This window comes from Numida meleagris, chromosome 6, assembly GCF_002078875.1.
Source record: "Numida meleagris isolate 19003 breed g44 Domestic line chromosome 6, NumMel1.0, whole genome shotgun sequence".
In the NCBI taxonomy this organism is placed as follows: domain Eukaryota; kingdom Metazoa; phylum Chordata; class Aves; order Galliformes; family Numididae; genus Numida; species Numida meleagris.
The window spans coordinates 34,721,592-34,748,830 of record NC_034414.1 but is presented as its reverse complement, the minus strand read 5'-3'; the positions used below and the strand labels follow the sequence as shown (position 1 = coordinate 34,748,830).

Below are 27,239 nucleotides of genomic sequence, written 5' to 3'. Positions count from 1 at the left end.
CTCTGTACAACTTTAATTAACAAAGATAATATTCAGCAAGGGATCACCCTGAGAGATTATCCGACAGCGCTGAAGCTCTGGAGCTCGGCCCCGAGAGAAAGGCGTTGCGCCTTTCCCGCCGCTGCTGGGCGGGCCGCGGTGCCCTGGCGGAGCGCGCCACCTCCCGGCCGGCGGCGGCACTGCGCGTTGCGTGGGGCGGGCGCGAGGCAGTCTCCCAAACGAGTCCGCAGTCGCTCCCGTTTCACAAAGCTGTTACGCAAGAGGTATATAACATAACGTTCACTGAAATGATTAGCTCTTTACCTAATAATTAGCACATGGCACTAAGAAACTCTAAAAAGTAGAAAGGTTAGCTTGCATGAAAATATTTTAGCAATTTGAATACAAGATCCTGAAAGTTCTTTAGAACACTTGGTTAAAGAGAAAAGAAAAAGAGTGGATCTGGTTTGCTTATACCCACAGGGGCCAATTGCAATATCTTTCGACATAGAACAAAGTGATTTCTCTCTGAAAGATAGGCAAAGTGAAAATCGAGTTAAAAACCACAGCTAAACTGTAACAAGATACACTCAAGAATGAAAAAAAAAGAAAGGTAAGATATAAAAACCACCTGAAAATCAATGCGTGTTGATTATTGATCTTTGGTCTCTTTCTGTCTACTTCTAGATAGTCCTCTGTTTTGCCACATCATTCTCTGGGTTCTAAGAGAATTCTCTTTGTTCAGTATCTGGCTTCGTGTATTTTGCTGTTTTCTCCTAATTCTGTATTTTAAAGTCTATCCTCAGCTAAGTATTTATGCACAAGTAAGTACCCAATTCTACTGAGCAATTCAGTACATAGCTCATGTCTATTCATTACTAGAATGCACCAAGCAAATATTCTACCATTTAAATAACTCAGCCTTTTCTAGTAGAAGTTCAGGTAAGTCTGTATACCTCTATCTCCTTGTAAGTATAGCTTCTTCTTATTTTTATTTTAAATGTGGTGTAATTACATTACATTTTCCATCTCTGTAAAAAAAATTATTTCTTAGCCTTGATTGGATTCTAGCCAGGCATCCAGTGTTGTAGCTCTCACATTCTCACTACATGTAGTAATATTTTCCCTGTTTTCATTGCTACCATTTCAGTTTGTCTGCACATCAAAAATCACATGTGGATAGAAATGGTCTCTTCCCCTGAAGTACTGTACATGAATCCTGTGCAAGCTATACCAAAACCAGCCATGGTAGGGCTCCTTTATGCATTTATTTAATGAAACCTATTTCCAAGACAGCCTTTCTGCTATGGGCTGCGAAATGTCCGAAGTCAAAAGAGCTGCAGTATGTAGGTAGTCAGTTTGGAAATGGATTATTTCTGTATCTCCTTGTTAGCTAGGAAGATTAAGATATCACAAGATAAGCATGGAAAAATATGAACATAGGTAGCAAATGGAAATACAAGGCTGCTTTCTGCCAGCCAGAGACACACCTGGGAAAATACATAGATGTTGGCTGATTAACTTTAGGGTATGATAACATTGTTAAATTGCAGAGCACAATAAATTTTATGTTGGTTTCCAAGCATAGCAAATTGAAGAAAAACAAATACTGCATCAAAATGAAATCCACAACAGGATCAATTGCAGGCAGATTGTATGGCCATCTCTGTTTATAAATTAAGTTAATCCAAACATTCAAGACATTTTTGCCGAGTAAGCTACCCTGTTATCCTACAGAAGTTTGTGCACTAAAAGCCAAATTCAGCATCACTAAGAAGTTTACCTTTCAGACTGGAATATACAAATATGCAATAATCTTATCATTGTAATGTCTTCTATTTTATTATGTTGGCCCACAACCTCAGAGGCAGATGGTGGTGGTATGGCAGCAGAGGTTGAACATTCCCACCACTATTCCATGACATTTTGTTGCTGTGTGACAGATGGTAGCAGAGGGGCAATCCGTCAAAATGATGTCTGACATGGAAGTGTGTATGAAGCAAAGGTGTGTCTCTGAGTTACTCCATGCAGAAAAAAACAACACCCACTGACATTCACTGATACTTGCTGCATGTTTATGGAGTCCAAACAGTGGATATGAGCACAATGAGGCAGTGGATGGTGCTTCAACAGTGATGACAGTGATGTGAAAGATATCCGTGTTCTAGACTGCCATGCAGATTTTTATGAACATGGTATGCAGGCTCTTGTTGATGGCTGGCAGAAATACATACCTAATGGTGGTGATTATGTTGAAAAAAATATATATTGTAGCTGAGAATTTGCTCTATCAAATAGTGTTATTGTGTTCTTTGTATCTGTTGTAGTTTTCCATGGAAATAAATAGGAGGCATTACTTTCGGAGTGACCTACACACTAATCCTTTTGTATCAGTGGAGTAAATTCCTCAGTGTAATTACATGTGACTAGGTTCATTACTTGGATATTTTACTTCCTTCACTGTGATGTCTTAGTATTTCTGAACTGAACAGCACTTTATTTCTTAGATCTGAAAAGTGAGCCCGTGCAGTCCTCTGGACAGGGCATTCAAATGTCACTAGTCCCACTTTAAAGCTGAAGACAGATTTCTCACTGATTTAGCTGCACCACAAGTACCATCCAGTGTACAGTCCCTTTGTTTGTTTGTCAAATGTTGTTGAATGTGCTTTCAACTATACCTTTTCCCAAAATCTGCTGGTTTAGGATATGCACTGCTATGCAGATCCATCTTTGTCTGTGAATATCATCTACTCTTACTCAGTTTTATATTGCTTGATACTTATGTCAGCCAGAAGTGAAAACAGTTTGAGTGGGAAAAAGTAATCTTTTTAAAAAGCACTGATTCTGTACACTGCATTTTCTAAAATGCACTACAAGATCTTGTCTCCTATTTGAGAATTCCTTATGAAATACTAAAGACAAAAATAGCAGAAGAATCAGTCTAAATTATTATGTATATTCCTTTCCGGTATTATAGTATTAAAATAAAAAGTACAAATATTTAACAAGTTTGAGAGGGGTAAAGATTAGCTTAGCGAATTGCTACCAGGAGATGGCACCATTAACAAAATAATTTAAATGCCACATACAGTTCCTCTCAACCATCTGTATGTCTGACTCCTTTGACAATTCCAGGTGTTGTCTGAGCCCGATCCTGCAAATCATTTCTCCAGGCAGCCCTCGCATGCAAGGGATCCCAGGCATAGCAAAAAGACTGCGGGTTTGACTGGTGAGTTACGTGCTCGGGTTGTCTTATCACCTCTTGTGCTGACTTACCATGTACAGGAAGAGCCTAACAATTACTGGCCTGTATTTTCTTCCCCAGTTAGCACATATTTATTTGCAAAGGGGACTGGGGCCACATATCCCTTATTTACATATTTGTTTTTTACTAAATCTTACTCTGCACAGGCTGCAACTAAGTGGCATACAGAACTGAATGTAAATTCTCACCAAACTGATGATTGAAGTGGACTTGTTTGGATTAAAGCTTAAAGAGCAGAATGTGTGTACCCAAACAGTTCTTTCTGGAGAACGAAGGTATGACATTCTTCATCATTGTTCCAGCATCTCCTAAGAAAAACGCTGAGCACTTTTATTTTCACAATCCTGTAGGGAATCCAACTTAATATGACAGGAACTAAAAGAATGTGAGATCTCATCCTTACCTGGCTTGTGGTAAAATTGGTCCCCTGGAAGGTGAAGGAAAGATTTTAGGCTGATTGCAATAACATCAGAATTTCACCTGTTGACTGCAGACAACTTGGAGCTCTGCATGCACACAGCTTGCAGGATCAGATACCTAGTGTGACAGGAAGCAAAATATTTGCCATGTGTTTCATCTCAGTTTCAGGCACCTCAGTTTTTGAATCCTCTCACTTAAGTAATTGATGTTTGAATGCCCTGTCCCCTGCTTGGTGTTTTAAAATAAACCTTGCTATAGCATAGATTATGAATCAAAACAGCTGCTGTACCTGAAAGTGTACTTAAATGGTTAAGATGGTTCATTGTGAATCATGGTAACTAGTCTGGTATATAATGCTTCAGCACTCAGGGAGATACATTTCGGGTATATGGTTTTAAAAATTTGTTACACAGATCTGACGTTTACAGCTTTTTTTTTTTTCTGTCTCTTCCTGCCAAAAAAAAAAAAAAAAACCCAAACAAAAAAAAACCCCAACAACTGAACAAAAAAAAAATTCCTTGTTACCAGTATCAGTTGTCAAACTTGCTTGTCTCATATGCTATAGCATATGAGATTATGAAGAAATCTTTTGTCTTCTGCAAATACAACCTGATGACTGTTGAAAATGGGTTTTTACAAGAATTGCAGTAAGCTGTTTGTATGACAGTCAAACTGGTACAGAACAACCCTGGGCATGGCTAAAACATGTAGGGTATTTCATTTGTTCATTGGCTTCATGGTGAACTTTTAGAGGTCTGAATAAAGAAATGCAAAAGAGATCTCAAATTTTTAGTTTCTGATAAGGTTAGGACTGTAAAACCAGCCAGGATATGAAAGCATGTACAGGTTACTTAGCTAATTAGCACAAAAAAAAAAAAAAAAAAAAACCAAGATGAAAATACTGTTCTAAAATTGCATAAAATTTTCTTGAAGCATGCTAGTGCCCCTATAGGAACTAGGTATGAAGCCTTCATTTCTTTACTAAAACAGAAAGGATAGAAGTTTCTCAAAACATGCAAAACCAGTTAGAAGGTTAAATATATGGGCACAGTGGTTAAAAACAAACACAAGAGATGGAAAGCAAAACAATGCAGAGATCATCAGGAAATTAGGAGAGAAGTCTGTAGTATGATGCTATGTTATCCACCATACAAACAGCTTAAATGAAGAAAAAACAGTATAATGTGGTCAAAAAGCAAATAAGAATTATAAGTGGAAAAACGTATGGAATTGTGAACAAAGGTGCTCTCAACCTTTTGTTATCTACAGGGGAAAGGGAAATACAACACTGTGTATGATCTTTGTAACAAACCAGAATTCAGAGTACATTTCTTATCCTAAACAACAGCAACACACAATACCTTACATGTTGCCTAACTGCCTGGGGATGCTTATATATATATTATACTATTAATCGGTCTTTATTCTGCAGAATGATTCTTGCAGCAATTCTCATCTTTTCTAACTTCTAGTCTTACCACTGCAACTTCCTAAAGCTTATGCTCTAAGCCACACTGACTGTGGTCTAAGATTTAGTACGTCCTGTAAGCCATGTCTTCTATGAAATTATATTTAGTGCAAAGTGTACTTTACTGCACACAGACGTGGAAAAGGATACAAGAATTGGAGTTCTCTGAGTGTGCACTGTTTTTATCGATGTTTCTGCATGCAATTTAAAATGTGGGTAATTAGATTTAAATACAATTAAGAAATGGCATTTTCCCCTTCAGTTCTTCCTGTCTATGACTTTTAATAGAATTATTCATCAATTAGTACCTCCATTTAAATGAATGAGGGTAGGCAACAAGTTATGCTGAGATGAAAGCAGGATCCGTTGTAGCTGCACGTCTCTACTGGCTATTCATCTGATTGTCATGAGAGGATCTGGCCACTTGAGTGCTTGGAGTCTGGGGAACCCAGGGGAAGCCTGAGTTCTGCCCTTTAACCTCCTGGCCTCTTGGCTTACTCTTGGATTCCCTCATAAGAGCTGAAGCTTGCCATCCACTTCCTATCCCAGCAGCAGTTCCAAACTCTATTGTCACTTAAACTCATAGCATCTCCCTGAAAAGTGAACTATCCAGTTTACATCTTAACCATTCTGGAGCCAAATCAGTGTTATGATCAGACTTCACAGTAGCAAAACTTACAGCCTAGCTTTTTTAAGCAAGAGGTTGTTTTACACTTAATAAAATAGAGGAGATTATGAAACACTGGAAAAAGTAAAATTCCTAAATGTAATGCTGTCTCTCCTTATTTATGAAATTTTTGAAAATCTTCAGGAAGATGAAGAAGAGAGATGTCTTCCTTCAGCAAGATGCCCTATCAGCTGCAAAGTTTTAATTTCAGATCCTACATTTTGCAGGCAAGTTTTGCTACCAGGATGGCTCTCTGCAATTGAGAGCAATTATAGATTACAGCTATTGGTCTTGTGCCAGCAGTCCCTAAGCACAAAAGATGGAGGGTGAAAGCAGGCAAATGGACCACAGATTTATAATCAAGGTGTGCTTTGTAATCTGATATGAATATCTATAACGTTCACACTCCAGAAGCTGTACATTGATGGATTCACACACAGACTGTGTCTCTCCAAGGAGAATATGTGCTGAATAAAACATTCCCCCTAAATAGCATATAATTATAACTACACAAATCAAATTAAATATTTTGTAGCACATTAAAGAAATCTGAATGTGTTGTGGAACAACTAGGACATACCTGTTGTGAACAGATTTCATGGAAAATCCTCTGTCAGCCTGAGTTAAGATGGAACAGAAAGGTAGTTGCATACAGGAAGTGCAAAGGTGGTGGATTCTCATTGAAGCAGTTGCCACAAATCTCAAAAACAGCAGCACTAAGGGACAAAGATGAGACTAACAGAGACACTTTTTATTAATCCAGAAGAAATCATATGTAGTGCTACCCCAATTCACTCCACAGGATAGTCTAGAACTTCATACCAGTTATCTTTCCTGTAAGTCTAAGAAATTTTGATTGAATGTTGAAGAAAAAGCTCAAGCGTTGATTAAATACTTCAAAAATCAAAGGTTCCAATCTTTTATTTATTTTATTTAGCAAATTCTTCTTACTGATTGAGCACTCTCAGTGTTTGTAATGTGAACCTTATTTCCAGTAAAAGATGCCTGATTTCAGTTTCTGACCTGTTGTCAGAAAGCTCAAATCACAGAAACTGCAGAGCATTGGGTCAAGTGACCAGTCATGGAAGTTTTTCATAGTAAGCCAGTAAGGGAGTGAGAAACTGTGTTGTATAAGAAAAAATTTTTGGTTTTGTTCCAAAAACATCAGGCATTAACTTCCCTCTGATACATTTTTTTTCTATCCTTGTATTTCTGTTTCAGAGTTGACTGAAAGTAGGAATGAAAAAGGGAAATATTCCACATGGCCTGCTGATCCTGCTCCTCAGTTCCTGCAAAGAAATGCATCTATTCCTCCTCAACACCCCTCAATTTGATGGTACTGGCATTCAGGATCTGAAGCTCCGTAAATATATGTGTGTGTGTAAATATATACATGCATGTATTTCTTTTTCTTAGTATTTGTAGTCCTGGCAAATCTAACAGCCAAAAAGGATTTATCAGCCATAGAGCAAGCTGGAACTGAAAACCATGGAGGTACTTCAGTGATTCCAAGCTTAAAGGAAGCATACTTTGAGACACATTTTCCTGTACTCCAGACACTTTCTAAGAAACTTTCTAAGCTCATTTTATCTCTACTGACTTTTTATAAATCGTCACATTTATCATTGCTCCTTTTTGCTCCTCTTTATGTTTTTATGTAAATTTTAAACTATATTGCAAGTCAATTGATCTAAGTCCATCTGCCTACATAACTTTATGAAAACCTATGGCTATTAGAGCCATCAGAAAGTAACGAGATCGATGCAACTTTGGAAGGCTTCTGGTTCTCTAAGAGAAGATTATGAGTACTTCAAAAGCAGCACTTTGACGCTGGAATCACAGGTCAAATCTCAGCACAATTCACTCAGTTCTTCAGCCTCCCAAAGTACCTAATGGAAGTAAGCTTGGAACATCAGGATGAAAATTTGAGAGATGAGCACCTTCCAGCACTAAGTTAAAATATCTTCAAGAGTTCAGCCTACAGTAAGGTATTGTGCTGATGGTTCTGGACAATATTTCTCTTCCAAATAACACAGCTCTTTCTCCCCACAGGAGATTCTATTTGAAAGTAGCCTGTGGAAACTATAAATAAAATTAATCAGTCAACCATTTTGCCTACAAATAATTGTATATGCGGAAATATGCCTTCAATTGTCAAGTACCCCTTCCAGGGGAAAAAAATCAAAAATTAGAGCCTTGCATATTTGGATTGCTCAGACAGATAAAAAAAAAAAAATCAATTTGCTTTTAGAAGGAAAATAAGAGGCTTTAAAACTACTGTTTCTGACGAGCAGTACATTCTGGTCTTAGGTTGGTAAAGATTTTGAATGATTGTTTTAACCATAGTAGGCAAACCAGTTTATTCAAAATGACAGGATTAAGTAAGACATATTCTTTCACTGATACATGAAAGGGGATGACAGAATATACCTTTCTAACCAGAATCTTAGTTCGGACAATGAAACATCTACTTTTCCAAAATTTAATTCACAGGATAAAGTCAGAGGTCAGAAAAAATAAAAGCCATTGAATCCAAGTTACTATCATTGTTGACCTCTCATAGTCACTTCAGATAGACTGAGATCTGAATAGCTCTGAAAGAAGTTATGTGTTCTTGTTTTTAAACGATTCCACAGCTATGATTTCTTTATTTGCAAAGTATAAAGACAAGTATGGAATAAATAAGTCAAGCCACTGTGATTTTTTTTTTCTAAAAATGAATTGAAATAACTAGAACAATGAAATAAATTTTAATGGAATTATCATTTGCTAATGATTTTGCTACATTGAACCTTGCATTTAACCTCTATCCACTAACTGGAGCAAATTGGTGAGTTCTCTGTTTTCTTTTTTCCTACCTTTTGTTAAAATTCCCTCTACCTGTAGCCTTTAAGTTCCATCTAAACCACAAGAGAACATAAAACACATCAGCCATCACCTCCGTATTATTTAATATTCAAAATAGAAATAGCTATGCAGTCGTTACTTTGTACATTGGACATACCTTACATGTATTTCAGTGATGGTGAGTCCTCAAAGGTAAAAAGAGAGAAGGGAAGGCAAGGCAAGGCAAAGGTATTAAAATCTCAAAATAATATGTTAGGCTCAGGGCAGATGGATGGAAAAAAAAAAAAAGTGTGTCTCTTTCTGCAGGAGGTAGGATGCTACAGATTTACAGGACTATTTGAAATATCTCAGTACATTCCCTTTATCTTTGAAACACCTTACATGAAGGAATGCTATGCAAAAGGTTATGGTCTGATTCCTGTATACTAGTTTATGGTATTCCCATTACTCTGGAGATTTTATAGAAATTTGAGAAATCCATGTTCATGCAACATGTAACAGGCAACTAACTTTCTCACTCTTCTGTTGGCATAATTTGTTTTTAGCACCTTATCCAAAGAACTGTAATGAAGGAAGCTAATACAACTCATTATATATAGAAGCTTGGTAACTTCAGTCATTAGCATATCTGAAGTTTGTTCTGTGTATTAGCACCATGAATACTAGGCTGATGTGTAGCAAAGAGCACCTGTCAAAACAAAAGAAGTGTTTCATGCCTCACAAGTTTAAGCCCCAGGTAAGAAACCCAGTCTTGTAGGTAGGCTGAAAAAATGTTGCAACCTGAAACCAAAGAGACTTGTAAGAGGTAAAATGAGATCCCTCTGGGTGCCAGTAGGCTTCTGTTTGCTGTGATTAAACCCTCTTTGTTTCATTAGGTACGTCAGTGCAAAAAACAAACAACCAGATCAAGATAAAGGCTTGCAACACATCTTTCTCTTTCCTTCCTGTGACAATTGCCACCGTTTTCCATGGACAAGCTTTAAAGAAATGGCTTTGCTTAGATAAAATTGACAAGACCTCTGTGCAGCTGTACAAGACAGCTTCTGGCTTTAAAAAATGTGTGAAGCACTTATGTCAATGACCTGATTAGATGATAAGTATGCTTACTTCCTTTTCTCTCTAATTACTTTTCTCTCTTGAAGAAGGTATCTAGAATTGCATGAAGCCTAGACTAAGTCTGAAAGTTTAACATCAGTGGAAATTCACTGGAAAAATCAATCATTTTTACAGTACATGAGCCTCAACAGAATTAGAGTTGTGTTGTAACTCTGGTTTGAGCCAAATGCTTGCTTCAGCAATTGTTTTAAATGTTATCATTAATACAGCATAGAGTTTCCATGTGTAAACAAAAAGATAGTGGTAGCATTCTGGCTACATAAAACTGGCAGGAATTGGGGTCATATAAACATACCTTTTAATTATCTCTTTGAATTAAGAACATCATTCAGAGATACTTATTACCATCTACTGCATTGGAAAGTACTTACAGTTTGTGCTTAGGGCAACTATCTTTGTACTTCATAAAATTAAAGGAGTTTTCAGTGTTTCCTCCTCCCTACCCTATGTTCTACAATTGATACAGATATGCTACCTCTAGTCAGCAAAATATATGTACAGGACAAAAATCATTGCTGAATTATTGTAGAACTAATTGCAGTAACAGTTTGTGTTATTGAAGTTAAGCTGATGCTCAGCTTAGGTATCCTTGATGAGATGAGGTAAGGGTTCACTCAGGTGCAGATACTGAATACAGTTAAAAAAAAAAAGAGAGAGAAGCTAAGCTAGTTTCATAATTACATTTTTTTTTGTTGAGTCTTCCTCTCAGTAAAAGAATAGGATTCCACAAATGAAGTATGCTTTACTGTGTTTATTTACACACACACACAGGCACACACACCTGTCTGTAAACAGGTCTTGCTTTTTTAATTTGGAGCCTTTGCAGGAAGCTAACTCACTCTGCCCTAAGCCTGTGTTGGATATCGTTACTATTTGCTAAAAATCCTCAGGAGCAGAAATGGATTTGGCTTATGTCTTAATGCACACTTCTTAACTGGCAGTTATAGGAATCTCACTAACTGTGATGAGAGCCATGGAAGAATATGTTGCAGAATAAAAAATTGAAACTAGAAGGAAGGAATGAGAATGGAAGAGAGGGCAGAACCAAAAATTAGTGAAGAACGGATTTTAGAAAGTCTCAGCAGATGAAGCTGAGCAAACTTCCTGCCTTGCATTACCTGAAATGTCCAAGTCTGAAAATGTATTTGTATATTTAATGACACATAGATTTTTAATCAGTATTTTCTCATGTCCTTATCACTGCATAATGATATTACCTTCTCAAGCCACCTTTAGATGTGTGTTTTATTGTAATATAACATAATATACAAGATTGCAGTGATTTTCTCTATGCTCTGTAGTGTTACAGTATATAATTTCTCTGGAACACATAGAGGTACTTCTGGAATGAGAATTTCACTGCTAGTAAAACTCAGCAGCTGTGTCACTTTCTTTTCCTTTCCATAAAACCAAAAATGGGTTTTGTGACGTATTTAGGGACTGGAGATTCAACAGCTTATCACAATAAATGTTCAGAATTTCTGCTCCAGATTTCCGCTCCTGAGGAACTCTGGGTTGTCTCAGTCTCAGACAATTCAAATTTTACTGGAGTGAAGACTTGGACACCAGATAAGCACTTATGACCAGCTCATCTGATGATATCACTACTGTGATGAAATTTAGAGGTAAGAGTACAGAAGTGAAGGAAATGTGGCACACTTACTTATTTTTTCATCATTACAGTGATGACATTTTTTCAGTTTCAGGGGAAAGAAAAGGTGTTGACATACCACTGCCCTGCTACAGATACTTCTAAACTAAGAGATATTAAACAGAAAAAGAAAATACTTTAGTGGGCATAAATCAGTTGTAACTTTTGCAGATTGGGAAAATTTAATATGGCAGCCAACACCAAACAACTGCAATAAAGTTCTGTTATTTTGTCCCCTCAGGATAATCCAGCAGTTTGGTGTATTCATTTATTTTACATGATCCTGAAGGGCTGAGAAAACCTTGTGGTTTGTTTTACAACTCTTATTGGTTTCTCTGAAGTCATAGTTCCTTTACAAAAATGGGAATTACTTATTCCCAGTAATGTAGTTTGTGTTAATACCTTCCAACGAAAAGGAAGTTTATGTAAAATACAACGTAAGAAAGAAAAATACTGACACATGATAAGAATGTCAATCAGTGAAGAAGAAAGAGAAAAGTATCTCAGTATTTTTATTTATAAGAAGAAAGGGTTGTTTTTTTTATTATTTTTGGGGGAAGGGGAGATAAAAGGTGCAGAAAAGGGCATTGTATTAGCTAAATATTGTACCTTACAACATCAGTCATTTCCTACTCAATAGTACTGAAAGGTTCTAATTTATAAGTTTTTCCATTTTCCTGTTATGCTGGTTTGTAAGTTCTGACATTGCTACTGGTATGTTAATGAGAAGCTAGTGTTCCATTAAGAGTAAACCATATGCTCTACCGCATACTGTGAAAGAGAAAGCATATAATGTGACTGTTGCCTTAGTAACACATTAATTCATTTTGTCAGTGTTGGCACAGATCATTTCATTTATAAGAAAACAAGTATAATAGTTTACCACATCTATAATATTTACAGTGTTTCTGTTACAAAACAGTGACAAAATGAGTTTAAAAAATAGAGTTGGGATAGTATTATTAAAATATGGAATTTGTGGTAAAATTGTTTCCATACAAATTAAAAATAAGATTGGTGTAAAACTTCTTTTCACATTTTAACACCAAACCGTTTGCTTTTTTGCATATTTGTATTCTACTAATAATATGCATAAAAATATAGTCCATGAAAAACCACAAGTACATTAGCAGTTTTTAGTGAATGCTAAACAAAATATTTCATACAACAGTTCTGTTAAATTACAACCATTACAATCTAATCGTATGTTGGTGTGTTACTCATAACAAAGCTAAACGTTTACTTCTTTTTTTATCTGTTCTTCCAGATGTTTCTTAGTACTTCAACCTTATTAAAATATTGGAATTCAAGTACTCCGTTCTCTGAAGTGATCATATCTTCAATTTTATTCATTGAAGAAATAGGTACATATATAAAAATAAATGTGCATTTTATGCCTTAGACAGAAGTGATACTTAATACGAATTAAGGTGCAGCAAAGATTTGATAAGGAAAAAAGCAGAGAAGGAGAGAAGGGACTAAAATTTGCACCTGCAGAATGGTTCCAATCCTACTTGTTATCAGGACATCCTAAAGCAGTAAATGCATGTCTTAACAACAAATATAAATCTGTAAGGCACATCTAGCACATTACATCAAAATAAACATTGCATTACACTCTCATGAAAAAATATTATTCTAGTACAACTACTCTCTTTTGCACACATCCTAAACAAACACTTAGTAAGTCATCAGCAGTGTTTACAGCTCTTCAGTTACTTGCACTAATGTGCATATCCTGTAAACGTTCAGTACAATTTGATTTGATATTATAGTATAGATAGTGGGCCAGCTTACTCTCTCAAAAAGAAAGAAATCTCTCTAAAGCTGTGCTGGGACCATACTTAACAAATCTGTAATGCTGGTGTTTTTTTCTGTTTTTGGTTTTGGTTTTGGGTTTTTTTTTTTTTGTTTGTTTTTTAATGGTTTACTTAAAAACAGTTATAGAGCTTCCAAATGTAACTTAGGAATCATTTCCATTAAATCCTATTAAGTCTTACAAACAACTTTTGTAAAGAAAAATTAAAATGAAAAAATACTTTAAAGTAATACATAATAAATTTCCTCTGGAATACAGACACAGAACAGAACAGGTCACAGAAAATATCACTGAAATGTTTTATATGATTTTACAGCTACTTAATCTTTTCATTTATTTATTTTCAGTTCTACTTGTTGAAGAATAAAGATAAATCTCTACAGTCTGCAAAAAGACCTCTTTTAATTCTAGGCACTTTAGCTATTAAAATTTGACACCTGTAAAACTGAGTTCCTTTTCTAACCGAGATGTTAATATTTTTAGCTTAATACTGTGCAATTCAAAGATTAATTAATGCAGTTACTTGTACTGGATGGATCTCAAATAATGTAGGTAGTACATTTGGTAATATCTCTTTATAGCTAATAAAAAAGCTATAAATGGAAACTGCTAATAGAATACATAAAAGATCATTAGATGTAGTACTACAATCACAGTACTGCATTACCAGTGGCTTTTTTAATTTATAGAGTTCTGTTAACATCCACAATTCAGTTAAGTGAAATTCAAAGACATTTTGGCTGAAGAAATTTAAATCTTAATTTTCTTAGTTTCAGAAATGAAATCTCACAATGACCTGGATGTCATACTAAGATCACGTAGCAACGCTGAATATTTTATATTTTTAAAGAATATATTTAATATAGAAAAACAAAAAGGAGATGGTTACAGAATTCTTTAGGGAGCTGTACGTCTACATTTGATCCAGAGACTATATTGAGTCACAAGATTTTCTTTCATATTATAATCAGTCATATCACATCACCATCATAAGTGACAAGAGGATCAGGTCCACAGTCTCTTTCTGTATGTAAAGGAACAAGATAAAGAAAAAAGATGAAATAAGAGAAAAAGAGAGTGACTTACAGAATATACAAAGGAGTTCTTTACATACTGTATAATGCAATCTCAATTTCTGATGTCTTTAGGACTCTGAAATTTTGGAAAACTTTGAGTCTGACAGTTCTATATTGATTTCAGAACAACTACTATAGTCAATTAAAAAGAATTTCTTGCTTGGTCTGTTTTTATTTTGGCCTAAGTAGTTGAAATATTTTTTCATTATCAGACATAGTGTTGTGTCCTCTCTTTAGGTGTCTGTGCATATTTCACAACTATTCCGGAAAATTTATTTCATTAGGTATGATTCGAAAAAGAATATATAATAATAAATCACCAACACAAGCCTTTCATCTAAAGGTCATTATCTTCACTTGAAGTAAATGATAGCCTGAATCAGATGAATGAAATTTTACTAGCTGTACCATGTCACCACTAGTAAATGTTTGAATATTGGCTATTGTTTCATACAAATTCATGTTTATGGGACTTTTTGCCACTTTGTACAAAACAAAGATACTAACTTCACAGTTTTACCTAAATGTTTCTGAACTAAAGGCTGGATTTTTTTTCAGTAACTACTAAATTTTGGGTCCTAAATTTAGGTACCAATATTAACAAAATCCTTGAAAAATCCTGTATTCTAGAAGCTATTCAACACGCATATTCAACAGGCAAAGAAGTCTTAGTATGGTTTTATCGAATCAAATGGTAGACTCACCTGAACCTAGGCCTGGGGTAAACCTGATCTTTTCAAGAATACAGACATAAAAATTCACCTGCACTTCTACTGGAGATCCCACATTCCTTACCATTACTCCAGTCCTTCAAAAGGAAGTTAAGGACAATTTTATGTCTTACTGCTCTAAAGGCAATGTGCAACACTTGGCCAAGTTGATGGAGTTATCTATTATCTAGTGGATCTCCATTAGAAAATAATGAATTAGCTCTGTCTGGACACTTTTGAAAATCTATGTCAGAGAATTTCAGTTTTACACTTCTCAACCAGAATTTTGACCAAGTATGGAACACAGTGCAAATTCCAATTAGAGTTTATATATAGATGCATGTTTAACTGGATGCACCAGGGTGTTCAACTCTCCACCTCACATTGACCAGCTGCCTGTTAAATGGCTGGTCAATGTGAGGTGGAGAGTTTTTTGCTGAGCAATACATTCACTTACTTAAGACCATGTGTTCCCTATGTGTTCCTTTTCTTAACTTTTAGCTAAATATTGTGTATTTGACACCATATTATATGTATATTATATGTGTGTAAATGACCTGGACTAATGTTTCATCATTCGTAGTGGGACAGGATGAACAAACAAGAATCAAGATTTATATCATGTTCTCCAGGGAAACATTCTAAACCTTGTTAGTCTCTAGTAACTGACTTGAATACTGATGGATACCAATCAGTAGGTAAAATTCAGACTCCCAAGAACAAATATACAAGCCATTTTACTAAGACAATAAATATTTTCTTCATTTTTAAATGTGTGTCAAATCACATTCACAGTTGCAAAAATTACATGGCTTGCTCCAGTGTTGACTTTACTGTGATAGGCCACTTCACATGCAAGATACAGTACCAACAAACAGTGGCATTTTATTGTCTTGACACTGCTGCTGCATGTCAGGCTGTACAGGAGCACCAACTATAAAGACAATTGCAAGAAGAGTCTCTGCCTCTTAATGTAAGACATTTATTTTCAATGTGCCTCTAACACTGCTTTTGTCCAGAGCTCATTTACAAAATGAAGTTATAATGACATATACTAAAGAAAAGGGAAATTGCTACAAAAGGAAAAAAAAATATATAGTAGAGTGCACAAGGAATGCATCAAAAGTAATGTCTCCTATTTTATTCTGTTGGCCCACAACGTCAGAGGCAGATGTTGGTGGTATGGCAGTAGAGGTTGAACATTCCTTCCAATATCCCATTTCATGTTGTTGCTGAGTGACAGATGGCAGCAGAGAGGCAGTCTGACAAAATGGTGTCTGACATGGAAGTGAGTATGAAGCAGAGGTGTGGAACTGAATTCCTCCATGTAGAAAAAAATGGCACCCAGAGCCATTCATTGACTCTTGCTGAACATTTATGGAGACCAAACAGTGGATGTGAGCACAGTGAGGCGGTGGGTGCTGCGTTTCTACAATGGCAACAGGGACAGTGGTTCATTTCCACTGGTGCAGATTGTTACAAGCATGACATGCTGGCTCTTGTTCGTTGCTGGCAAAAATGTATAGCTAATGGTGGTGACTGTAGAAAAATAGTGTTTTGCAGCTGAGAATTTGCTCTATCACTCAGTGTTATTGTGCTCTTGGTGTCTGTTGTAGTTTCCATGGAAATAAATAGGAGGCTTTACTTTTAGAGTGACCTACGTATAATGTTAGAATGTTCAAATTGTAATTGTCCTCTAGTCAATGGCAAAATGTTTAGCCTGTGGCAAGTGTTGCAATATGTCCGTGGTAGCATGTAAACACAGTACATCTAGTCATATCTGGCACACAGGCATTTTAACTCGCTTCTGACAGCCAGCTAACCAGAAGCTTTTTTAGATTTAGGGGGTGGTGGTGATGAGTCTTTGGCAGTTGGAGAAATAGTAGCCTAACAACTTGTAATACATATAATTACTCTCTGTATCCCCTGGTCAGCATATTTTCTGATATGTAAATTACATGGAGCAAGCAGATGTATAACCTAGGAATCATTCCAGATTCATCTTGATAAAAGTATGGTATTCATTCTGGGCAGGGTTCCTTTGTCTATAACAATGCCACCAGCAACACCAAAAATATACTCTATGTGAAAAGAAAACTATTGACCATTTCCAGGGGCTGCAGTCTCCATAGAACATTTCAATCCACCTGCTGAATAATAAACAATATTATTAATCAGTTTCAGCATCACATTAAGGTGTTAAAAGCAGAGATAACAGAAACAATGGACATAAAGAAATTGTTAAAAACTTGAGAATTTAGCTAAAAAGTGAGAAACTGGGGGAAGGTGAAGATAGTAGTCATAGAACTTATGACTACTGGAATGACTTTTATGTGAATTTGGAAGATACAGAGATCAGTTCCACCTACCCATCTACTGGTCTATTGCAGTTATTTCTTCCACAACCACTGAACCCACCCCAGCCCCTAAGCCACTGACATTAGATAGCATAGAAACTCCTAAACAAATATTTTTTTTCTGTCAGAGTTACCACAGACATCTTATTTCTTAGTCCAAAGACCAGTGCTTAAAGATTAAGTCCAAATTTCTTAGTCCAAAGACCAGGGAACTTAAAATGCTAACGTATTTTCTTCCTATTGAGTCCTTCTGGTAATTTAGCTAACTTCTGAAAGAATAAAAGTGAGTACGAACTATTTGTTATCACTTGTAACAGTAATTAATCTATCTGTTCAATTATTTATTTACTTTCTTAGTTATTCATTTATATATTTAGAGTGGTGTTGTTGGAACCAATGCCTTCATTTGTTCTCTGCCATGGCATTGCTTATGCTTGATGAAGTAAAGTTTGGCCATATTTTGTTTCAAGAGCACTTTGAGTATAGTAAATCTTGTAATGCTAGGAAACCTGATGATTTGGCATATTGTCACACAACAAAAATCAAACTCTTTTTTTCTTAAGCTGTTGACATTGCTAGAATGTCTTTATTAAGACATTATTTGCACTGTTTAATGATGCATTTGAGATAATGAAGCAAATCAAATCAGTTCTAAATGTGAACGTTGCAAGCTCTTATTCAATAGATATATTATCAGGGCAATATAAAAGATGGGCATTTTTGGATGAACTCACAGAAAAACAATTCTTTATTGGCTTTGGATAGATTCCTCAAATGGAATTGAATAGCAAGATGTTTCTTGTATTTATTTATGTATTTATTCTATCACTATAGTTTGTGTTATTGTAAATAGTTAAAGACTATCAAAAATTTGAGATTATATTTCAATACAGAACTTTTGGATCAAAAACATTGTTACAAAATCCTTTCCTCAAATAATTGCTGAAATGTTTCTGGGTGTGCTCAGGCAATCTTAATTAACTCTCAATAAAATGAAAGCATTTTATATTGATTTCAATATAATCCTTCATATTCCCAGGAAAAAGTATTCAGTGAGGATAAAGTAATCCTGGCAGAATGATTTATTTTGTATTTGTGCATGCAGTGTTTCATTAGAATATTTCTAATGTGATTGTGAAACATTTATCGGCCTGATACAATTTCTGCTGAACATCCCACTGACTTGTGGGAACTAAGGTGATGAATTACATTCTTTGTAAATAGGCTATCATGTTCATTTTGGCGGGTAATATCTTATTTTGCTACCCTTACCTTTACAGGTTCCAAGATTGGTAGTTTTCTTGAAAGCTGATAGTTCTGAGCTATTGCCGTCAACCCATACAGCTTCACACTTTTTAAACCAGGAAGGCTGATCTTGATCCTCCTTCAGAAATGTTGCTAGAGCAGACTAGGACAAGATTTAAGCTGGAGGAACCATTCTAAGGAAAAATTTGAATTGTGTGAGCAATACAGGTGGAGTAAAGTGCATACTTACAAGCTGGTTAGTTTTCTAGCTATTCTAATGACTTTTCTAATGAAATGTTCAAGTTATTTTATTTTCAATTAATAAAATACAGTACAGGACATCTGAACTCATCCATACAAACAAAATGTAACTTAACTGTTTACTGTGCATAAGTGATGAAAGGAGAGAAATGCAGTAATTTTGTCAGAACCTCAAGAGCAACGATTTATAATATGTACTGAAATTTGTAAGTGAAATACTGATAGGTTTTAATCACACAAAATCATTTTTAGTTAATCTAAAATTTTAAGGAAGTCAATTTCTGTTCAGTTTACAAGTCTAACCTTTGTATAAGTTCCATAATGTTGGCTGGTTGGTTTAGGTAATTTTTTTTTTGAAAGTATCAGCATTGCTTTCCCTTTGATCTGCTGACCTTGTCTATATTTTTAAATGGTTCTTAAGGTAAACTGAAATAATCTACCATATCTATTATATACTATGTCTTAGAATTTTAAGGCCATGTGAACTAACAGTTTGATAAACTCAGGAATGACATCGCTCCCCCTAAAACTTCAGGTTTGAGAAGAAAAATAGAACATACCCTATGCTTAAAAGAATCTCACTAATCAGATCAGTTTGATCTCTAAAATTGCTGTCTCGTTCATTTCTGTTATGATTTCAATATCATTTGGCTGAACTAATGTATTAGATATTGAAAATAGTAATGTCAAAGGAAAAAATTACTTGCATTTATGGGGACAGTCACCAGAGGGCATTTATGGACTAACTCAAGACATATTTCTGCATTCACTGTGGGAATGCTGAGAATTACGCTATATTGATATGAAAACTAAATCACTACTTAATAAAGAAAAAAATTGATTTAAATTAAGATTTTGTTTACAAGGAGGGAAGAGAGAGAAACAAGCAATATATTTTATGGCTTCCGTAGGAAAAATTGTATATTTCATATAGTATAAATTTTCACATGACATCAGGGAAATAAAATGCAACTAGAAAAGAAAAAAGAGAAAGAAGTAAACGCTATTTTTTTTCCTTCTGAATTTTAGAAATATATACTTAATATATAGTTGGTGAAGAAACCAGTTCTTTATAAGACTAGTCTTTTATAAGAATAAAAGTATTTTTTAAAGATATTTTCATCTTTTGTGCTCAAAGTCATGCTAATTGATATTATTAAATGGATGTCTTTTGATGAACATTATAATAAATATTATAATTAAATACAGACTTTGTAGAAATGGTTAGCAATCAGGTAATAAAAGCTGATGTGATATTCCAAGTGTAGGCCTAGGTCTACAAAATTAAGCAATTTTTTTAAATGTCTATGGATTTTGAGATTACTCCTGTATTTCATGTGCAGCCAGAATTCAAGATGAAATAACATTTTTAATGTGTCCTTTTTTATCAAGGAGCATGTCTTTTTGGTTAAGTTTTCCCCCAAACAGAGAACTTGTCAGCATGAACTGCATGAACTGTGACACAAATGCTACAAAGATATGTGTTAAATAGAAAACCTTACAAAATAAACTCTAGGCTTGGTGATAATAATCAAATACTGAGATAGTAGGATCCAGAAATAAACAATTCTAAGTTTTAGTGTTTAGTAAGGGAGTTGAACGGAAAGAAAATGCAGAGTGAAAAACATTATCCAAATTAGCAGAAAAGACCTAATTGTCCGTTTAAATAAAAATGATCTCATGTGAGTGCAGGACTCATCAAATACCAGAGTAGAAGTGAATTTAAAATTTCAGATTGGCGAACATAGCTTTAACATTTGACTTTTTTTCAACAGTGATCAGAGGTGTGGGTAATAGTATATTTAAGGCTGAAATCTTTTATTATAATAATAATAATTATTATTATTTTGTCACATGGTTATGTCATGTGTTTTTTATTTTCCACATTAATTTTTCCTTTGGAAAAGCTTATATTTTGTTTCCTGCAAAGTGCAATTTTCATATCCATATTTAAAACAAGTTTTACACATTGTAGTCCAGTTGAAGTTCAAAATTTTCCCACACCTTCTATTTGTTACACCCTTCCATGGTACAATCCCGCTGTAGTAGTCCAATGCCATCATGTGACATTTTGATTTCCCACTTTTATTCCTTCAGTGTGAATCCAGATATTCCTCCAAATGTTCTTCATGAATTAAAATTATTTTATCAGTATTAACCAGATCTTTCCAAGTCAAATGAATTCACAGTAAACATATTGACTGCATAACAGAAATGCAAAATTATCAAAAGTAATACACATGAAAACTTAAAATTACAGCAGCATCCTTTAGCTGTATTTCTCTGTGATGTTTAGACTTAACATGTTAAATGGTTTGAAGTTCAGGAGAGTCACCCTGATAAGCCATTGCATACAATATGATTGAGAATAAGGGGTTAGTGTTGAAAATGCCCTGGTTCAGGAGGCAATTTCAGGACTCTTCAGCTGTTGTTTCATTTCACAAAAGGAGATCTTGGAGGTTTCTGCCAGGATAACTACAGACCAGATAATTTGCAGTGTTGTATTTAAACTAGAATCCTGAATTACAAATACCTCCTGTAATGTATAAAATGACCGAATTCACCAACTACCATAATTGCATTTCTGATAAAAAAAAATAGACACAATTTCTTAACTGTCATCTTGATAAATATACATTTAATTGATAGCTATTTTACTTGGACTATATTTAAGGTACTCATATTCAAAGCATTTTTATAGAGACTACGGTCTTAATACTGTAATCATTTTCAACATACAAGTAAATTAAATAAAAAAAAAAGTGATAGATTTACTCTTCTTTCTTCGTCCACAAAAACTTCCAGAGATGTGAATTCTATATTATCTTCTATAGTCTCCTCTCTAGTTTTCTGACTGTTATGTGACACCTCATAGGGAATACACATTATATATACTAACTACTTTGGAGTAACTGGTTTAAGAATATCATAGGTTTAAATACATATATATATATGTATGTGCCTATACATGTAAGCATTGCTGTTCTCTATTTACATGCTGAAAAATTTTCAGTTGGTAGTATTTCTGCTTCACTTCATAAATCTGAGACTGAAGATCTACAAACTTAAGAAATAGGCAGATTTTTTTTCAGATTTTTTGTAACTTTTGTGATTCTTTAAATAATGGGTTGGAATTAATAAAATTGTCATATTTCTAGAACATTTTACCAAGAGAAGCTAAGCATATTGTTAAAGGACCTTAAATACATGCAGTCATAAACACGTCATAAACAAAAGTCAAGTGTCACCAATGTAAGAAAGGAAACTTCACCAAAAAGTTGTTTCTCTGAGATCTCTATGACATAACTAAGCTTTTTATTTGAGAGAAGCTATGGCAAGAACAGAACAACTGCAGTGAAAGTGTCCAAAGAAGTTAGGCTGTGTTGTTCAGAAAGAAAAAGTAAAGTTTGGCTTGGAACAGGAATGTGAATAGAATCAAGAACAAAGAATTGAGAAAAATGAATTTAAATGTGGGAGGATACAGGAACAGCGAAAAAAAGACAAAACAGCATGAGACCAAAAAAAAAAAAAAAAGAAGAAGAAGAAGAAAGAGAATATAGGAGAAGAAAAATGAAGAACCAAGGAACTTCTAGGACCTGACAGGAGAGTTAAGGTTGGCAGGACACCAAAGCAGTGCAGACTTTCTCCAAGCCACTGCATTTGTGCAAAGCAATCATCACATTCATTCTCATGTAGAAATGTAGCAGGTTACCATTACCAGTTCAGGTTATCTTAACTGGTCATCTTAACTTAACTGGAGAAGCATGATAACAGGAAAACAAGTAAGATAGCTGGGTTCCTAAGTGAGAGAATGAGCAGTACTGAAAATGAACTGTTAAACTAAGTGACTGCCAGTTTTCTCTAGGGCTTGTCTAGGATCTGATGTTACTTAGTGTTTTCATTAATAGCTGGCAGAAAAATAAGTTTGGTTTTGAAATTTTGCAATAACAAAAAAAACGAGTTATAATCAAAATATTACACACGTATGCATCCAGATGATCAGGGGTGAAATTAAAGAAATGCAGTGAAAGGTATATGAAAAATCATTATCTGGAAATAACGTCAGGAATAAAAATAAAATAAAACTTGTTAGATTTAATTGATTCTTGTTCTTTGCAAAGAAATATTGAATAAAGTAAATGGAAACTTCAAATTTTGAACCTTGGATTTATCAACATATTTCCAGGAGAACTATGTAATTGCTAATGCCATTGCACAAGAACCTAGTATGATTATTTTACTAATGTATGTAGTTCTGGTTATCCATAATCACTGAAGTTAAACTCATACTGAAATGAGTGAAGAGAAGAGCCACTAGGATGAGTGGAATGGATATTAAAGGAAAGGAATCTCAATTAGATTGCCAGGGTTGCGTAGAGATAGTTCACATAGATGTTCCAGACAACTCAAGACCATGTAAGAACATCAGGAATAGCATGCCTGCACACCAGGCAAGATGTTTATCTGGTTTTAATGGCTTGATAAATGTACATAATACTTGTCTTTGTGGTGCTGGCATGTTAGACTCAGTGATCTTGAAGATCCTTTCCAGGAAGGATAGCAAATAACAGAATAAAAACTAGAGGAAATGGTGCCTGTATAGGCCTGCATGTTAACATCATTTCCTCTTTATGTGCTTGTTAGCTGTATAACTGTATGGAATTGTACAGCATGACTGAAGAAGTCCCAAAGAAATGAAACAACTCTTCCTCACATCTAAAGTCTTTTCTTAGAGGAAACTAACTCTCACAAATTGTGGTATTTTTTTCAAGTAAGACATTCTCTAATCTCCATGGTTATGCCACTTCATCACCACCATTAGAGAATTATGGGAGAATAAGGAATTTCACTGTAAGTAGTGCTAAATATAGATTTTCATTTATATTCATTGAAATAAATATTTTAAAATATTTTTTAAAATAATAGTGAAAAAGTATGAACAGAAAGAATTTTTGGATGCTGTAATTTATGACTTCATAGCTGACAGATTGGCTGACAAAAATTGGTGATGCTATGGATAATATATCTGATCCCATCTGTGGGAAGAGAAATACTTTGAATGGCAGTTTTGGAACCTCTCTGCTAGGCAAAGGTACTGACAGAATGTTAGAAACATCTGAGGTTGAATGGTGAGATGAGCAAGTAAAAGTCTTAAGAGGAGTCACTGTCCTATTGAATTTAAAGAATTTTGAGTGGGCTGATTTGTTTTAAAGGGCTTCTCATCCAGTGAGACTAGTCAAAGTGAGACTAGTACGTTCATAAAGTAAATCACAAATTCACAAACTTTTTCACGAAACACTACAGACTGTGATGAATTGCAGTAGTTAAAAGGTATTAATGGACAATTATGAGTATAGGAGCTCTGAAGACTTGAATTAATCATCCTGTGTTTTGCTCTGGATTGTCTTATAGTAAGTTGCAATGATGGCAGAGGGTATCCCAGCCCTCCTGGTAAATGGACATGTGAGTTTAATAAACCCACACCCAGAGCTGGAACATTTCTGCAGACACGCTGTGAGTGGTGTGCAACTCTCCTAACATCCAGTTTGGAAACAGTTGTCCAGGCAAGGCCTGTGTTGTCCTCAGTATTCCTTTTTGAAGCAACACAAAACAAACCATCTGAATTTCTTTGGAAGTGCTTGGACTTGTAATGTGCAGAGCACATGCCTTTGCTTGTCTAAGCATCAGTTTCCCAATACATTAAGTATGGTTAAAAATATTTATCTGATAAATACAATGGCAATTTGCAAAAACTTTCTAGCACCCACTGTCCATGCAGTTCATTATGATTTTTAAAAAGTCACAAGTGGAAATATGAGTATGAAAGAACATATTTTTCACTTTTCTGGAAATAACTGCATCATGAATAATGAAATTTCATGACTTTGAAAATGTCATTATATTCTTCTAAATCAATTGAAGATTAGAAAATAGATTTTTTGCTCTTGTTGAAAACAAATAAATAAAGCCTTCTTCACGAATACTTTGCTCAGTTCTATTGTTTTAGAAGCAATGTTGGATGCTTGATACATTTATGCTATAAAACAACATTGCTTCAACTTTCAAGACTGTGTAGATATTAATTAATACTTTCTACCAGTACTTGATATTCACTGCAAGAACCACTAACTTTAGCAGCATTGTTAAAAGTTCCTGATCTGAACATTGCTGAGATAGACAAGATGCATGATTTTGGATCAGAGTGTAATATCATTTAATCCTGTATTTACTTGCCACCATTTTTTCTGTCTTCCCTATTAAATGGTTCTCTGCAGAGATTATTTTGGGAATCAAAATGTTAACTATTCATTAGAATGTACTGTGCAAACTTAGAAACACGATGAATGGTATTTTAAGCATAAGCATTTAAAACATATCTGTTCTGTGTTTAAATGTCAGAACAAAGCATATTACAGGAAAAACACCTACAAATGCAAAAATGTAATAAAACCACAAAATATGGGTTAAAAATTTCCATATTTGATCTGGGTAGCAACTTGCAGAGAGAGCAAAAACCCCCTACGCATAACCATAGCTGCCAATTCTGGATCTTCCAAAAAGCAAGGGCAGGATACCAAGTACATGATTCTGCCTTGTGCCAAGCAAGCATCTATGAAAATGTCACCTTTATGCAAGCGAAACAAAAAACGAATAGAATCTGCCCTTAAATGTGAGGGGGAAAATGTTCTGAAAATAAACAAATTGCTTTTTACTGCTAATTAAAACATGAATCAATAAATATTTTCAAAGTTAAATAATACTGTTCCTCTCAAGCTGAGCACCAATCTGCTGGGCTCCAGCCAGGAGAGAATCTTTTCTAGCATAGTTACAAACAACTGATGAGTAGGGTGGAAAACAGAAACACGAATACAACTTTCACAGTAATTCAAACAAAAATGCATGACTTTCAAGTATCATTTAAAGGTTCTTTACCCTTTCCACCTCTTTGTATAGTGGTCAGCACATTGCTGGGGAGATAATGACCTACAGCAAGCAGTCAGATTACTGGAATTAAGATGTCAGTTTCAAAATAAACACCAGTTGGTTCAACAAAGCCTGCAGCTAGGATTATGTAGGGGCTAGGAAGGCATTTAAAACCTAGTTGAAGCAGAGTTACTGTTTCTGAACCAAACACATGTTGTAGCATCCTACTTTACTGTAGACTTACCAAACTGCTGCTACTTATTACTTGAAGCTGATTGCTAAAACTAGGCTAGGAAGATGCTCAAGATACAAACCTTATTTTAGATGCTGAATCCTATCAGTTTCTCTTTTCTTGTCCTCTTCGACTTGAAATCTTTGGTTTTCCCACAAACATTTTTTTTCACAAGTGGGGCCATGATTAGAGAAGCTGATCCCCAACGGCTATCATGTACTCTTGTGGCTTTGTGTATTGATTATGGGATGACATCCTCAGTAGAGAAGGTATAGCAGGGGCAATAAGGGTCACTTGAATTATTGAAAAGTGGCTACCAAGATTTCAGAGGATTCTTTGTTTTCTCTCTTGCACCTATTCTGAGCAGAACAAACAAACAAAAACCCACAGGAATCCTCCGATTCTCAAAAGAATGCAAAAGGTCCCTATACCTGAATGGTGGGAACCTTTAAGGAACACTGCATTCCTCGATAAACTCCATTTAGTTCTGTTTCTCTCTTACACCATTTCTTAAAAAATATGTTTTAAAAAGAACTATTATATTAAGAAGACAATGTTTAATTAAAAAAAAGTTGTAAGCTTGTTCTAATTAAATGCATGTATGTCACCTGCAAAACTGAAATGGCCTGGCATGTCCAAAGTGATGTAATGATCCTAGAAAATATCACTTGCCATAGGACTTACAATTGAATATCTGATTAAGCAGGTTTGACTTAAACGTAGATTCTCTGATTTGCAGGTGATTTGTGTTAGGTCTAACGTGCTAGGACTTATGCACATGTACACACTTGACCTTGTGCCATTACATCCCAAAGAGTTATTGTATATCAATTATTCTGGGCACACTTATTGTATTATCTTTTATGTCCATAAGACTAAGCAATGTCAAGTAGTGTATGTGGTACGCTAAGTTTTCATTCTAAATATTCAACAGAGCAGTATGACTGCATTACAGCTCAAACAGTGTTTGAAGTCACTGCTGACATTATTTCAAATTTCTGGATTTTATAACAGCCCTGACAGATGTTCTTGGACTAATTAAATACTTGATTTTTAAAGTTGTCTGACCAGCAGAAAAGTTAACAAGGAAGCTACTTATACAAGGAAGTCTTATAGCTGGGCAAAAGCTGAAGGATTCAATCCTGTCATGAGACACTGGACAAATTTCTGCCAAGTATAGGAATGTTCTGATCTCAGAATGG

General features: G+C 35.0%; 1 long non-coding RNA gene across 1 annotated transcript; it reads left to right on the top strand.

Annotated features, from left to right (window-relative positions):
* Positions 318 to 10,370, top strand: LOC110401553. Its single transcript, XR_002440425.1, has 4 exons — positions 318 to 592; positions 3,115 to 3,208; positions 3,391 to 3,519; positions 7,021 to 10,370. It is a non-coding gene; the product is annotated as an uncharacterized LOC110401553 (long non-coding RNA).